Here is a 5440-nt window from a genome sequence, read left to right on the forward strand (position 1 = left end):
TTAAAAGATTTGGAGTGGAGGGAAAAGTTCTCCATCCCTGAGGGAGTTTTTGTAGCTGCACTGGGAATTGTATCAGGATGTCCCATCAGAGTGACAATGAGGTGGGATTTGAGATTCATACAAGACCATGGGTTAGAAACCCTAAAGCCTGCTAAAAATTAGGTGCAAACAACTATGCAGGTTCAGAATAAGTAGGTCAGAAGTTGAAGAGAAGAAGGAGACTTGGTGGAGAGGGGCAGCCCAACCTCTGGATGGCATAACAGAAAGGTGCTGGAAGGTTCGGGAGAACAGCATCTGGGGGAGTGGTGGGAACTAAAAGAGTGGGACAAGTAGGAGGACAGAGCCAAAAAGCCAGCTATATAAAAGCTTTGGTTACCAAGGCAACTAGTTCAGCATTTTCTTCTCTTTCCTCTAAGGTAACGTGGAGTGTAGTTGCCAAGCAGAGGTGGTGCCTATTGGCTGAAGTGGGCCTGGTAGGAGGCAGAGCAAGAGGAGGTTCTATAGAAAAGAGTGTAGAAACATACAAGTATCAGCATAAGCAAGTGTAGAAACCTATACCTGTGCAGTCCTTGACATTCAGTTGTTCTGAAGAGGAAATCTCTGCATTTTCTATTTTTGGTCTGATAAATAAGCTCTTCCAGGGTAAGGACTATTTATTCTGTTCTTGTCCTTCTATTCTAGAACATATGACACCATTATCAAGCCCTCATTCTCTACCCCTTATTTTAAGGGGGTATGATTGAGGCATAGTTTGGATACAGTAAAATACAAAATTTGAAGGCTATAGTTGTTGAATTTCTATGTCTCTATATACCTGTCTAACCACCACCTGGATCAAGATAGAGAACATTTCTATTCCTCCATAAAGCTCACCCGTTCCTATCAATACCTACCCCTCTTAAACCAGAGGGAGCCGCTGTTCTGACTTCTAACCCTATGCAGTAGTTCTTCCTGTCCTTCAACTTTATACATATTACTTTTATCCTCTGTATGCTCAGCCCAGTAATGTGAATGCTGTATGTGGGCTTGGTTGAATCATAGAAAAAACTAATAGCTTAATCAAAAGAGCTATGGAAACACGGTGATGTTACTAAGGGACTGTGATTTTTACCAGTTAGACATCTTGTAATCTAGAGAAAGTGGCTTTCTTTTTTTTTTGGCTGCGCTGCATGACTTGTAGGATTTTAGTTCCCAACCAGGGATTGAACCCAGGCCACGGCAGTGAAAGCACCGAGTCCTAACCACTGGACAGCCAGGGAATTCCAGGATGCCAAGGCAGGACAAGAGGAAAAAACACCAGGGGAAAAGAACAAAGATCATAAAGTGAGAATGCACGTATGAAAGATTAGGTATTCTGAAGATAAGCACTTCAAGTGAGTGGAGGAAATTAGCAACAGCAAGGCGCCTTAATGAGATAAACGATTGTCTGCTTTTCGTACACATTTGTAAGCCTTGCGAGAGCAAGCCTCAAAAGATTGGGTAAAGACTCAGAATTGTTTCTCTCCACGGAAATCTTTAGTAAAAGGTGAAAGAGTTATACGAACTGAAGAGAAACCAGAGTATGCAAGTGGCTTTCTGAATCTCAGTTTCCACATCTGTAAAGTGAGGGCCATAATTCTTTTTTATGTGCCTCAAAGGTAAATTCTGCATGAATCAAATACTTAAGGCAGACTATTTGGCATTTGGGGTTACGGTATCTTTTGGAGAGCATTAATTTAGATGTTACATAAAAGCATATATGAACTGTAAGATGCATTACAAAATATGATATTAAAGTATTAAGGTGTCCAGTGATTGTAATCCTGGATATTTCTATCTGTGGATGCCTCTGTGGAACTTGGGTTTCTCCTCAGTCATTCCAGTGGTGTATGTCTGAGTGCAATGTGGTTATTACATGAAGTCTTCACTCTTCTGGAACCTTCTGTTACATGCCTCTGGTCTTTACAAAGTGATCATTAACTTCCAGGTGGCCTCCCATTCTGACTCCGGCAATGGGCCAATTTCTTGATTCTATCTCACAATGTAACTTCCAAAGTAAATGTCTATTAAGCCTTTGTGTAAACATTCCAGGCCTGTAGCAAAATCAACTGAACATAAATCACCCACCGAAAAGGGTTTAGGAAAATGTGTAAGTTTGAAAAATGAAGCAGTACAGTACAGTCTCATTGTGGATCTCTGGCCTCAGTTACCTCAGCTAAGATTTCTCTGGTCTACATCACAGTTCATCCTCAGAGGTGGTGGTTTTCAGTTACTCCAAAGGGCTTTGCCCAAATATAGAGAAAACAAGCCCTCTGCATATAAAGACACCAAGATGCCTATTTGGAAATGGGCTTAACCGACCTTCTAAATAAAAGCCAGAATCTACCATGTCCTCGTCACTGACTATATCTTTTCCACATTTAGAGGGTTTGGCTTTAGAAATCCAAGAGAGTGATTGTGATGAGTTTGTTTTGCTTCAGTATTCTTTCTTTATTTAGAAATGGATGGTGGATGAAAGTTTTTGCTTTTATAAATTGATTTTGGATTTCTTTCCTTCGGGAAGAAGGGTAATAAGATGAAATGGAAGCCCTGCCTGGAGGGATGAAGGGGAGCAAAGGGAGGGTATTTGATGAAGTTAAAGAACTTGACTTGAGACTTGCCTTGGGGGGCTCAGGTGTGCATTATATCTTTCAAGCGTAAACTTGTCAACTTGACAATAGTTACTGCAAACTTTACTTTTTCCGAAACTATGACCCAGAAAGCATATTTGTGGTGCTACTCCTGTGCAGAGGAATCAACCTATTTGAAGATAGTCATTTCCAAATAGGTTATCACATTTTCACAGAAGAGCATTTCATCTCAGAGAACATTTTCTTTTCCACATACCTAGCAGGCTCTGAAGCAATATCATGGCTTCTCTTTGTGTCTTACCGAATAAAATATATTGTCAACCTTACTCTCTCTCCCTGTTGAAAAGAAATGTAGAAGAAAAGACTCACCAAAAGGGAATTTTGATATTATGTAAGGATGTTGTAGAGTTTGATAAGCTTTGGGTTGAGTTACCAGGAAAGATCACACCGTATCCTTCTCCAGAAGATAATTCAGGAGATGTTCTTGGCTGAGTTCATTTGGCTTTGGTTCTGTCTGGATGCACAAGAGAGTCAAAGTACTCTAAGACTTGCATTGTATCCCTGTAGTCACCTATGTCCCTGCCCGGCTCATATTCCTTTGCCCAAGCCAGGAGGTCACTTGCAGATGGCTCTAGTATATTCGCTCTAAGCCTGAGTGCATCTGGTCCTGCAAGGCTGCTTCTCCTAGGCATGGGAAAGGCTGGACGTCTTCACTGCAGGGTCATAGCCCCAGAATTGCCCTTGACAATGAGGGATGGAGTTAGCGGATGAACTCCCCAGCTGCATCCTCCCTCAGAGGGACAGTTCTGAGGTGTGTTGTGTGTTCTAGAAAGTCACTCACAGGGACCCTGGTGGGATTGTGCCTGGTTGACCGCAGTGGTAACCTGCTCATAGCACACCCTTCATTGCTTCCTTCACTTTCCTGCTTCTGCTGGTTCTTCACCTCCCGTGTATTTGCATGCAAATATGTTTCTCATGGTCTGTTTCTGAGAGAACGCAAACTAAGACAATACCTGACCTCCTCGCTTAAGGAATTGCTTAGGCCAGGCATGGAATCTGACGAGTCTTTATGACATCAGCTGTAATATTTAAATAAGAAAATAATAATAACAATTTGTTTAGGCATAGTGGCACTATGTGCCAGGCATAGTTCCACATGTCACTCTCTCTCTATATATCTATATCTATAGATATATAGATATATAGATATATTTACCTCTATGAGGTGTGTATGCTTACCATCCCCATTTTGCAGATAAGAAAGTAGAGGCATGGTGACTTGCTCAGTGTCACAAAGCCAGTAAGTTTCCAGCCAGGATTCAAACTCAGGCATCTGCAGCCAGCATTCCTAACTACTAAGCCGTCCTACCTACTCCTTTGAGAATCAAATAAAATAATGGACATGAAGGTTACTAAAAAAAAAAAGTTCTGTGCAAATGAGAGGGATGATTATAACTAAAACCTACCCAACCTTACCCTTTTACTACTCTTGTGTGTTGAGGGGATTTCAGCAAAAGCAGAGGCTGGCACCAAGTCTGCCCCGCTCACCGAGAGCCGCTTACAGATGAGTTGAACTCAGTCTAAAAGGATAATAGATTCCATTTCCTAATTACTGTTTGTTGGAGTGATTGTAAAGACATCCATTGTCAAGATTAGGGAGGTTTCATTGCAGTGGATCGTGGGAGGCACCGGGGCAGCTAATACATGGAGGCGCATTAAGAATGACGTCACCACCGAAGGATAACCTTGCAGCAGGTGAGATTGCTTTGGGCACGTGTTCCAGTGCAGGTGCCAAAAATGCCAAGACTTGGAGAAAGGAGAGGAGAAAGTAGAGCTACTTCCTCTGTATGCTTTGCTGCTTGGAAGGGAGAGAGAAAAATAGCAGGAAATGCTCATTTCTTCTCCTGGGATCTTTCAGGGACCTCCTATCTGAACAGGACGGTTGAATTTTGCTTGGGTAAGGGATGACTTGCCAGAAGATGAAAAGCACAAGTACAGTACTTCTCTGCTGCTCCCGAGCAGCTGCTGGGTACAGCGTAGTGAGAGATGGTGTAAAAAAGGTGTCGGGACAGGTGTGGCTCCAGCTTCACGGCTGAAAGCATCCCTGGAGGGCAGCTCCAGCAGAGCAGTTGGGAGTCAGAATTCTGAAAAAAGCAGAAACAAAGAGGCATTCTGCTTTTTCTTTACTATCTTCAATGAGGCTGTTTTTAGAGGGGTGTAAAGGTAGTCATGATTTCACAGGCACATTGGAAGGGACCTAATCTTCACCAGGCCTGGGAAAAACTGTCTAGATATTACAAAGGCACAGAGCTGGGGAAAAGAAATTCAGGATCCTGAACGTTTCCATGGACTTCAAAGTATAAGTGGTGGGGTACAGTTGACAATGGAGTTGACCTCTGTTCCCTTGGTGCTTCGGTGGACTGTCTCAGGACTTGGCACACTGCCGCCCTTCCAAAGCAGATGGGAGAATAAACACCATTAGCACACTGATAAGTGTTTGTTTTCCTTTGGCATTAGGGCTAAGAAAAATAAAGTGGGGAGGGTATCAGGTCCTGAAGTAAGCCTTTAAAAGGTTTCCCTTTTTGATTTTTTTTATGATTGTCTATTTATAACAGCAACAGTCACAAAGAAAAAAAAAATTTTAATTACCCCGGAACACATTTTGCCAAAATTGCATTTAAGTACTTTTTATTTATGAGCAAGACGCATTATCTTTTATGATGTCTTTAAACCAGTGAGGGGAAGTTCTGGGTATAAACCAAGGTGTTCTGTGGCCTGTTGTCTTTTTTTGAATCCCTGGAAAGGATCACCAAGAAGGATGCTCCAGATAA

General features: G+C 42.2%; 1 non-coding gene across 1 annotated transcript; it reads right to left on the reverse strand.

Moving 5' to 3' along the window:
- Nucleotides 1–1448: 1448 nt before the first annotated feature.
- LOC114895098 lies at nucleotides 1449–1563 on the reverse strand. The gene has a single exon (XR_003793408.1). It is a non-coding gene; the product is annotated as a U5 spliceosomal RNA (small nuclear RNA).
- Nucleotides 1564–5440: the final 3877 nt, after the last annotated feature.

This window comes from Monodon monoceros, unplaced genomic scaffold (assembly GCF_005190385.1).
Source record: "Monodon monoceros isolate NGI ecotype Baffin Bay Population unplaced genomic scaffold, NGI_Narwhal_1 Super_Scaffold_13, whole genome shotgun sequence".
NCBI lineage: Eukaryota > Metazoa > Chordata > Mammalia > Artiodactyla > Monodontidae > Monodon > Monodon monoceros.